Raw genomic sequence first — 12,222 nt, forward strand, 5'->3', positions numbered from 1 at the left:
GAGCCCCCAAATCAGCTGCTCCTTTAACCCCATCCTGTCTGAGCAAAGAAGAGACGCCCTCAGGCGACCTACAAGCAGAGGCAGGGCCAAATCCAAAGCTGAACTCCAGGAGCTGTGCGAACAAAGAAGAGAAAGGGAAATTTCTCCCAGCAGGCTGAGGAGCAGTGAATTAAATCTACACAATCAACTTGATGTACCCTGCATCTGTGGAATACCTGAATAGACAGCAAATTATCCCAAATTGAGTAGGTGGACTTTGGGAGCAATGATATATATATTTTTTCCCCTTTTTCTCTTTTTGTAAGTGTGTATGTGTATACTTCTGTGTGTGATTTTGTCTGTATAGCTTTGCTTTTACCATTTATCCTAGGGTTCTATCTGTCCTCTTTTTTTTAAATTTTTATTTTTAGTATAGTTTTTAGCACTTGTTATCATTGGTGGATTTGTTATTTTGGTTTGGCTGCTCTCTTCTATCTTTCTTTCTTTTTAATTTTAATTTTTTTAAATAATTATTTTTTATTTTAATAAATTTATTTTATTTTATTTTACTTTCTTTTCTTTTCTTTTATCTTCTTTCTTTCTTTATTTTTTTCTCCTTTTATTCTGAGCTGTGTGGATTACAGGCTCTTGGTGCTCCAGCCAGACGTCAGGGCTGTTCCTCTGAGGTGGGAAAGCCAAGTTCAGGACACTGGTCCACAAGAGACCTCCCAGTTCCACGTAATATCAAACAGTGAAAATCTCCCAGAGATTTCCATCTCAACGCCAAGACCCAGCTCCGCTCAATGACCAGCAAGATACAGTGCTGGAAACCCTATGCCACACAACTAGCAAGACAGAAACACAACCCCGTCCATTAGCAGAGAGGCCACCTAAAATCATAATAAGGGCACAGAAACCCCAAAACACACCACCAGACTTGGACCTGCCCACCAGAAAGACAAGATCCAGCCTCATCCACCAGAACACAGGCACTAGTCCCCTCCACCAGGAAGCCTACACAACCCACTGAACCAACCTTAGCCACTGGGGACAGACACCAAAAACAATGGGAACTAAGAACATGCAGGCTGTGAAAAGGAGACCTCAAACACAGTAAGTTAAGCAAAATGAGAAGACAGAGAAACACACAGCAGATGAAGGAGCAAGGCAAAAACCCACCAGACCTAACAAATGAAGAGGAAATAGGCAGTCTACCTGAAAAAGAATTCAGAATAATGATAGTAAAGATGATCTAAAATCTTGGAAATAGAATGGAGAAAATACAAGAAACGTTTAACAAGGACCAGAAGAACTAAGCAGCAAACAAACAGTGAATGAACACAATAAAGGAAATTAAAAATTCTCTAGAAGGGATCAATAGCAGAATAACTGAGGCAGAAGAACAGATAAGCGACCTGGAACATAAAATAGTGGAAATAATTACTGCAGAGCAGAATGAAGAAAAAAGAATGAAAAGAATTGAGGACAGTCTCAGAGACCTCTGGGACAACATTAAACACACCAACATTCGAATTATAGGGGTCCCAGAAGAAAAAGAGAAAAAAACGGGACTGAGAAAATATTTGAAGAGATTATAGTTGAAAACTTCCCTAATATGGGAAAGGAAATAGTTAATCAAGTCCTGGAAGCACAGAGAGTCCCATACAGGATAAATCCAAGGAGAAACATGACAAGACACATAAAAATCAAATTATCAAAAATTCAATAAAAAGAAAAAATATTAAAAGCAGCAAGGGAAAACAACAAATAACATAAAAGGGAATCACCATAAGGTTAACAGCTGATCTTGCAGCAGAAACGCTGCAAGCCAGAAGGCAGTGGCAGGACATATTTAAATTAATGAAAGGGAAAAACCTACAACCAAGATTACTCTACCAAGCAAGGATCTCGTTCAGATTTGATGGAGAAATTAAAACCTTTACAGACAAGCAAAAGCTAAGAGAATTCAGTACCACCAAACCAGTTTTACAACAAATGCTAAAGGAACTTCTCTAGGCAGGAAACACAAGAGAAGGAAAAGACCTAAAATAACAAACCCAAAACAATTAACAAAATGGTAATAGGAACACAGATATTGATAATTACCTTAAATGTAAATGGATTAAATGCTCCAACCAAAAGATAGACTGGTTGAATGGATACAAAAACAAGACTGTATATATGCTGTCTACAGGAGACCCACTTCAGACCTAGGGACACATACAGACTGAAAGTGAGGGGATGGAAAAAGATATTCCATGCAAATGGAAATCAAAACAAACCCGGAGTAGCAATTCTCCTACCAGACAACATAGGCTTTAAAAGAAAGACTATTACAAGAGACAAAAGAGGACACTACATAATGATCAGGGGATCAATCCAAGAAGAAGATGTAACAATTGTAAATATTTATGCACCCAACATAGGAGCACCTCAGTACGTAAGGCAAATACTAAGAGCCATAAAAGGGGAAATCCAGAGTAACACAATCATAGTAGGGGATTTTAACACCCTACTTTCACCAATGGACAGTTCATCCAAAATGAAAATAAATAAGGAAACACAAGCTTTAAATGATACTTTAAACAAGATGGGCCTAATTGATATTTATATGGCATTCCATCCAAAAACAACAGAATATACATTCTTCTCAAGTGCTCATGGAACGTTCTCCAGGATAGATCATATCTTGGATCATAAATCAAGCCTTGGTAAATTTAAGAAAATTGAAATCATATAAGTATCTTTTCCAACCACAATGCTATGAGACTAGATATCAATTACAGGAAAAAATCTGTAAGAAATACAAACACATGGAGGCTAAACAATACACTACTTAGTAACCAAGGGATCACTGAAGAAATCAAAGAGGAAATCAAAAAATACCTAGAAAAAAATGACCGTGAAAACACGACGACCCAAAACCTATGAGATGCAGCAAAAGCAGTTCTAAGAGAGACGTTTATAGCAATACATTCCTACCTTAAGAAACAAGAAACATCTCAGATAAACAACCTAAATTTACACCTTAAGCTATTATAGAAAGAAGAAAAAAAAACCGAAAAGTTAACAGAAGGAAAGAAATCATAAAGATGAGATCAGAAATAAATGAAAGGGAAATGAAGGAAATGATAGCAAAGATCAATAAAACTAAAAGCTGGTTCTTTGAGAAGATAAACAAAATTGATAAACCATTAGCCAGACTCATTAAGAAAAAAAGGGAGAAGACTCAAATCAATAGAATTAGAAATGAAAAAGGAGAAGTAAAAACTGACACTGCAGAAATACAAAGGATCATGGGAGATTACTACAAGCAACTATATGCCAATTAAATGGACAACCTGGAAGAAATGGACAGATTCTTAGAAATGCACAACCTGCCGAGCCTGAAAAAGGAAGAAATTGAAAATATGAACAGACCAATCACAAGCACTGAAATTGAAACTGTGATTAAAATCTTCCAACAAACAAAATCAAGGACCAGATGGCTTCACAGTCAACTTCTATCAAACATTTATAGAAGAGCTAACACCGATCCTTCTCAAACTCTTCTAAAATATAGCAGAGGGAGGAAAACTCCCAGGCTCATTCTACGAGGCCACCATCACCCTGATACCAAAACCAGACAAAGATGTGACAAACAAACAAAACTACAGGCCAATATCACTGATGAACATAGATGCAAAAATCCTCAACAAAATACTAGCAAACAGAATCCAACAGCACATTAAAAGGATCATACACCATAATCAAGTGGGGTTTTTCCCAGGAATGCAAGGATTCTTCAATACATGCAAATCAATCAATATGATACAACACATTAACAAATTGAAGGAGAAAAACCATATGATCATCTCAATAGATGCAGAGAAAGCTTTCAACAGAATTCAACACCCATTTATGATAAAAACCCTGTAGAAAGTAGGCATAGAGGGAACTTTCTTCAACATAATAAAGGCCATATATGACAAACCCACAGCCAACATCATCCTCAATGGTGAAAAAATCAAACCATTTCCACTAAGATCAAGAACAAGACAAGGTTGTCCACTCTTCCCACTATTATTCAACATAGTTTTGGAAGTTTTAGCCACAGCAATCAGAGAAGAAAAAGAAATAAAAGGAATCCAAATCTGAAAAGATGAAGTAAAGCTGTCACTGTTTGCAGATGACATGATACTATACAGAGATTCCTAAAGATGCCACCAGAAAACTACTAGAGCTAATCAATGAATTTGGTAAAGTAACAGGATACAAAATTAATACACAGAGATCTCTTGCATTCCTATACACTAAAGATGAAAAATCTGAAAGTGAAATTAAGAAAACACTCCCATTTACCACTGGAACAAAAAGAAAAAAATATCTAGGAAAGACCTACCTAAGGAGACAAAAGACCTGTATACAGAACATTAAAAGACGTGATGAAAGAAAATAAAGATGATACAAGTAGAGGGAGAGATATACCATGTTCCTGGATTGGAAGAATCAACATTGTGAAAATGACTCTACTACCCAAAGCAATCTACAGATTCAATGCAATCCCTATCAAACTACCACTGGCATTTTTCACAGAACTAGAAGAAAAAATTTCACAATTTGTATGGAAACACAAAAGACCCCGAATAGCCAAAGCAATCTTGAGAAAGAAAAATGGAGCTGGAGGAATCAGGCTCCCTGACTTTAGACTATACTACAAAGCTACAGTAAACAAGACATTATGGTACTGGCACAAAAACAGATATATAGATCAATGGAACAGGATAGAATGCCCAGAGATAAACCCACGCAAATATGATTACCTTATCTTTGATAAAAGAGGCAAGAACATACAGTGGAGAATAGACAGCCTCTTCAATAAGTGGTGCTGGAAAAACTAGACAGCTACATGAAAAAGAATGAATTTAGAACACTCCCTAACACTATACACAAAAATAAACTCCAAATGTATTAAATACCTAAATGTAAGTCCAGACACTATAAAACTCTTAGAAGAAAACATAGGCAGAACACTCTATGACATAAATCTCAGCAAGATCCTTTTTGAGCCACCTCCTAGAGAAACTGAAATAAAAACAAAAATAAACAAATGGGACCTAATGAAGCTTAAATGCTTTTGCACAGCAAAGGAAACCATAAGACCAAAAGACAACCCTCAGAATGGGAGAAAATATTTGCAAATGAAGCAACTGACAAAGGATTAATCTCCAAAATTTACAAGCAGCCCATGCAGCTCAATATCAAGTAAACAAACAACCCAATCCAAAAATGGGCAAAAGATCTAAATAGACATTTCTCCAAAGAAGACATACAGATGGCCAAAAAGCACATGAAAAGATGCTCAAGAGAGCTAATTTTTAGAGAAATGCAAATCAAAACTACAATGAGGTATCACTTCACACCAGTCAGAATGGCCATCATCAAAAAATCTACAAACAATAAATGCTGGAGAGGGTGTGGAGAAAAGAGAACCCTCTTGCACTGTTGGTGGGAATGTAAATTGATACAACCACTATGGAGAACACTATGGAGGTTCCTTTAAAAACAGAAAATAGAACTACTATACGACCCAGCAATGCCACTACTGGGCATGTATGCTGAGAAAGCCATAATTCATAAAGAGTCATGTACCAAAATATTCATTGCAGTTCTATTTACAATAGTCAGGACACGGAAACAACCTAAGTGTCCATCAACAGATGAATGGTAAAGAAGATGTGGCACATATATACAGTGGAATATTACTCAGCCATAAAAAGAATTGAAATTGAGTTATTTGTAGTGAGGTGGATGGACCTAGAGTCTGTTACACAGAGTGAAGTAAGTCAGAAACAGAAAAGTAAATAAATACTATATGCTAACATATATATATATATAGAATCTAAACAAAAAAAAAAGATCATGAAGAACCTAGGGACAAAACGGGAAGAAATACGCAGACCTACTAGAGAATGGACTTGAGGATACGCAGAGGGGGCAGTGTAAGCTGGGACAAAGTCAGAGATTGGCATGTACATATATACACTTCCAAACGTAGAATAGATAGCTAGTGGGAAACAGCCACATAGCACAGGGAGATCAGCTCGGTGCTTTGTGACCACCTGGAGGGGCAGGATAGTGAGGGCGAGAGGGAGGGAGATGCAAGAGGGAAGAGATATGGGGACTTATGTATATGTATAACTGATTCAATTTGTTATAAAGCAGAAACTAACTCAGCATTGTAAAGCAATTATACTCTCAAAAGATGTAAAAAATAAAAACAAACGAAGAAAAATCCAACACAAAAAACAAAGAATCTCATCACTTCAGGTAAGATTAGATGCAGATAGCAAATAAGTTCTTAGAAGTTTAGAATTTCAAATCAGAAACTGTGGCACTTGAGGCAGGATAATGCCAAGTTAATACACATTATCATATTGAAAATTTAAAAGAATTTGTGCTTATAATGCATGGTATATAGAAATTTATTTTTAAAATCCAATCAAACATCTCTGAATTTCAATTCATTTCTGGAGGTGAAAATCAGTGTCTCCTCAATAGGAATGTTTATTTGAACTGTTTCAAGGAATAAAACAATCTCTGAAAAAAAAAAACCTATGGGATACAGCAAAAGCAGTTCTAAGAGGGAAATTTATAGCAATTCAAGCTCATCTCAAGAAACAAGAAAAATCTGAAATAAACAATCTAACCTTACGCCTAAAGCAAATAGAAAAAGAAGAATAAAGAAAACCCAAATTTAGTTGATGGAAGGAAATCATAAAGATCAGAGCAGAAATAAATGAAATAGAAACAAACAAATCAATAGCAAAGATCAATGAAACTAAAAGCTGGTTTTTTAAGAGGATAAACAAAATTGATAAGCCTTTAGCCAGACTCATCAAGAAAAAAAGGGAGCGGACTCAAATCAATAAATTTAGAAATGAAAAAGGAGAAGTTACAACAGACACTGTAGAAATACAAAAGATCATTAAGAGACTACTACACGCAATTATATGCCAATAAAATGGACAACCTGGAAGAAATGGACAAATTCTTGGAAAGGTACAACTTTCCAAGATTGAACCAGGAAGAATTAGAAAATATAAACAGACCAATCACAGGTAATGAAATTGAAACTGTAATTAAACATCTTCCAACAAACAAAAGTCCAGGACCAAAGGGCTTCACAGGTGAATTCTATCAAACATTTAGAGAAGAGTTAACACCTATCCTTCTCAAACTCTTCCAAGAAATTGCACAGGGAGGAACACTCCCAAACTCGTTCTATGAAGCCACCATTACCCTGATACCAAAACCAGACACAGATGTCACAAAAAAAGAAAATTATAGACCAATATCACTGATGAACATACACACAAAAATCCTCAACAAAATACTAGCACGCAGAATCCAACAGCGCATTTAAAAAGATCATACACCATGTTCAAGTGGAATTTATCCCAGAAATGCAAGGATTCTTCAATATATGCAAAACAATCCATGTGATACACCATATTAACAAATTAAAGAATAAAAATCATATGATCATCTTGATAAATGCAGAAAAAGCTTCTGACAAAATTCAACACTGATTTATGATAAAAACTCTCCAGAAAGTGGGCATAGAGGGAACCTACCTAAACACGAGTCATATTTGACAAATCCACAGCAAACATGATTATCCATGGTGAAAATCTGAAAGCATCTCCTGTAAGATCAGGAACAACAGAAGGATGTCCACTCTCCCCACTATTATTGAACATTGTATTGGAAGTCCTAGCCACAGAACTGAGAGAAGAAAAAGAAATAAAAGGGCTCCAAATTGGAAAAGAAGAAGGAAAACTGTCACTGTTTGACAATGACATGATACTATACATAGAAATCTTAAAGATGCTATCAGAAAACTACTAGAACTAATCAATGAATTTGGTGATGTTGTGGGATACAAAATTAATTAATGTGGGATACAAAAAGAAATCTCTTGCATTCCTATACTCTAACAATGAAAGATCAGAAATAGAAATTAAGGAAACAATCCCATTTACCACTGCAAGAAAAAGAGTAAACTACCTAGGAATAAACCGACCTATGGAGGCAAAAGACCTGTACTCAGAAAACTATAAAACACTGATGAAAGAAATCAAAGATGACATAAACAGATGGAGAGATATACCATACTCCTGGACTGGAAGAATCAATATTGTGAAAATGACTATACTACCCAAAGCAATCTACAGGTTCAACACAATCCCACTCAAATTACCAATGGCATTTTTCACAGAACTAGAACAAGAACTTTTACAATTTGTATGGAAACACAAAAGACCCTGAATAGCAAAAGCAATCTTAAGAAAGAAAAATGGAGCTGGAGGAAGCAGGCTCCCTGACTTCAAACTATACTACTAAGCTACAGTAATCAAGACAGTATGGTACTGGCACAAAAAAAGAAATATAGATCAATAGAACAGGATGGAAATCCCCAAGATAAACCCATGCACATATGGTCACCTTATCTTTGATAAAAGAGGCAAGAATATACAGTGGAGAAAAGACAGCCTCTTCAATAAGTGGTGCTGGGAAAACTGGACAGCTACATGTAAAAGAATGAAATTAGAACACTCCCTAACACCATACACAAAAATAAACTCAAAATATATTAAAGACCTAAATGTAAGACCAGACACTATAAAACTCTTAGAGGAAAACATAGGCAGAACACTCTATGACATAAATCACAGCGAGATCCTTTTTGACCTACCTCCTAGAGAAATTGAAATAAAAACAAAAATAAACAAATGGGACCTAATGAAACTTAAAAGCTTTTGCACAGCAAAGGAAACCATAAACAAGACAAAAAGACAACTCTCAGAATGGGAGAAAATATTTGCCAGTGAAGCAACAAAGGATTAATCTCCAAATATACAAGCAGCTCATGCAGCTCAATATTAAAAAAAAAAAATCCAATCCAAAAATGGGCAGAAGACCTAAATAGACATTTCTCCAAAGAAGACATACAGATAGCCAACAAATACATGAAAAGATGCTCAACGTCACTAATCATTAGAGAAATGAAAATCAAAACCAAAATGAGGTATCATCTACACCAGTCAGAATGGCCATCATCAAAAAGTCTAGAAACAATAAATTCTGGAGAGGGTGTGAAGAAAAGGGAACCCTCATGCACTGTTAGTGGGAATGTAAATTGATACAACCACTAAGGAGAACAGTATGGCGGTTCCTTAAAATACTAAAAATAGAACTACCATATGACCCAGCAAACCCACTTCTTGGCATGTATCCTGAGAAAGCTATAATTCAAAAAGAGACATGTACCACAATGTTCATTTTAGCACTATTTACAGTAGCCAGGACATGGAAGCAACCTAATGCCCATCAACAGATGAATGGATAAAGATGTGACATATATATAGAATGGAATATTATTCAGCCATAAAAAGGAATGAAATTGAGTTATTTGTAATGAGGTGGATGGACCTAGAATCTGTCATACAGACTGAAGTAAGTCAGAAAGAGAAAAACAAATACCATATGCTAATGCATATATATGGAATCTGAAAAAGTGGTACTGATGAACCTAGTTGCAGGGCAGGAAAAAAGACCCAGATGTAAAGAATGGACTTGAGGACACAGAGGAGGAAGGGGAAGCTGGGATGAAGTGAGAGAGTAGCACTGACATATATACACTACCAAATGTAAAATGGATGGCTAATAGGAAGCTGTTGCATAGCACAAGAAGATCAACTCGATGCTGTGTGACGACTTAGAGGGATGGGATAGGGAGGGTGGGAGGGAGGCTCAAGAGGGAGGGGATATGGGGTTATATGTATATATATAGCTTGTACTTTGTTGTACAGCAGAAACTAACACAACACTGTAAAGCAATTATACTCCAATAAAGATGTGAAAAAATAAAATAAAATAAAATTCCAGAAAAAAAATAATTCTCTGGTTCGCAATTTCCTTGTGGAAAAGGAAAGATTTTGATCTAATTTATTCCAAAGATTATTTCTGACTCAAACATCTAATGGTGGTTGACAATTTATATACTACTCCAATTATAGAGGGTCATGTGAAACAACATGTTCAAACATGTTAGTTTTAGACTTGCAATTCTGAAAACGTCTCAAGTAAGATCTCCAGAGAAAACACTGTTGTGTTGGCCAACATCAAAAAAACTGATCACAGAGCAATTTTGATTTAATAATGGGTGACTAAAGTATGAGAATTTTTGCAGTTTAATCAGAGCCATGAAAGTAATTCTTGAGCATAGCATTTAGATCAGAGATTTCTCAGAGTGCACAAAGTGTTACACACAAAAGAACAGTGAAAGGAACTAACTGCTAAAAGACTAAGTCCCAATTAAGACCAATTGCAATTTTCTAGTTTAAAAATGACTTTCCCGGGCTTCCCTGGTGGCGCAGTGGTTGAGAATCTGCCTGCTAATGCAGGGGACACGGGTTCGAGCCCTGATCTGGGAGGATCCCACATGCCGTGGAGCAACTGGGCCCGTGAACCACAACTGCTGAGCCTGCGCGTCTGGAGCCTGTGCTCCGCAACAAGAGAGGCCGCGATAATGAGAGGCCCGTGCACCGCGATGAAGAGTGGCCCCCACTTGCCGCAGCTAGGGAAAGCCCTAGCACAGAAACGAAAGACCCAACATAGCAATCAATCAATCAAAACAATCAATAAAATAAATCTTTAAAAAAAAATGACTTTCCCAACATATTCTCTTTTATTACCTTTTCTTTTCTTTTTAATTAATTAATTAATTTATTTATTTTTGGCTGTGTTGGGTCTTCATTTCTGTGCGAGGGCTTTCTCTAGTTGCGGCAAGTGGGGGCCACTCTTCATCGTGGTGCACGGGCCTCTCACTATCACGGCCTCTCTTGTTGCGGAGCACAGGCTCCAGACGTGCAGGCTCAGTAGTTGTGGCTCACGGGCCTAGTTGCTCCGTGGCATGTGGGATCTTCCCAGAGCAGGGCTCGAACCCATGTTCCCTGCATTGGCAGGCAGATTCTTAACCACTGCGCCATCAGGGAAGCCCTATTTTATTATCTTTTAAAATGTGTTCTCATAGTACAAATCATGATCATTTTTTGGAGGTAGACTTCTTTGCTTTGAGTGGAATTGAAACATACCTATTTACTTAATATAACAATCCAATGTAATAAAATATAAAATTTTCCAGTTCCTTTAAAGAAAAATGCTTATAAATGAGAAAAAGGGATAAAGAGAAATTGATTTATTTAGAAAAAGTTTGATTATATGCTAAATCTTGAATTTTGAAATAAAAAGATAAGTTCATAAGGCATTATTATTTTTAAAAGTCAGTAAACATGACTTTCCACTTCCAAGGCCCAGTGTTGACCACACAGTACATATAATGGCTATGTGATTTTGCCTAGTCAGCCCTGTTAATTATTTCTTTAAAGATATTTATACCTTTATACTTTCATATTGCTTTCCTTCCATTCTCACAACCTCAGTCCTAGCTCAAGTTTAGAACAATAATGTTGCCTTTCAATACTCATATTTCTTCTAGTTTTCCTTATTCCCTCCATGTGGAACATTACCTCCAAATAAATTTTCCTTTGATCATGTGGTTTACAGGCTCAAAAACATACAATGGGTCTCTAATAACATATAAGATCCACTATTTTCTAAGTTGAAAATAAATTCTCAGCCTCACTAGATGTTAAAACTATGATACTTTTTTTAAATAAATATTTTATTTTAGAATAATTTAATTTTTTTTTAGACACAAAACTTAATTTAATAGAAATTTTGTTTGTAGTTCTTACATTCTCATTTACAGAAATGTTGCAAAGATAGTACGAGTTCCTCTATACTCTTTACTCAGTTTCCCCTAATGTTAACATTCTACATAACCCTGGTACATTTGTCATAACTAAGAGATTAATAATAGTATGTTATTAACTAAACTAAAGACTTTATTTAGATTTCACTACTTTTCCACTAATGTCTTTTTTCTTTTCCAGGATTTAGTGTAAAATTTTTGGAAATGATACAGACCTAATTGTTTTTTTCTAATTCATGAGGAAACAGAAGATATGATTACTCATGTGAGTTATCTAGGGTCATAAACTAATTAGTGTCAGAACATTAATGTGAACTTGGGTCTCCTGATATGTTTTATTGGGTCATTCATTTATTTAATCAGCCAGAAGCAATTTAAAAAATTTTCCAAACTATGGGTCACTTTGGAAATCTACTGTATTAGAA

The 12,222-nt window shown here is 35.9% G+C and overlaps 2 protein-coding genes across 2 annotated transcripts in view; one reads left to right on the top strand and one right to left on the bottom strand.

The window, feature by feature from the left end:
• The window catches only part of LOC309636679 (centrosomal protein of 78 kDa-like), a 528,677-nt gene extending 517,634 nt beyond the window's left edge, over positions 1–11,043 (top strand). The window contains exon 2 of the transcript XR_014250144.1: positions 10,401–11,043. The gene's annotated coding sequence lies outside the window, so the exon portion shown is untranslated. The remainder of the gene's footprint in view (positions 1–10,400) is intronic.
• Positions 1–12,222, bottom strand: part of GUCY1A2 (guanylate cyclase 1 soluble subunit alpha 2) — a 413,705-nt gene that overhangs the window by 29,885 nt on the left and 371,598 nt on the right. The window lies entirely within an intron of this gene.

The sequence above is a fragment of the Balaenoptera physalus genome (genome assembly GCF_965194825.1).
Source record: "Balaenoptera physalus genome assembly, chromosome: 10".
NCBI classification, from domain to species: Eukaryota; Metazoa; Chordata; class Mammalia; order Artiodactyla; family Balaenopteridae; genus Balaenoptera; species Balaenoptera physalus.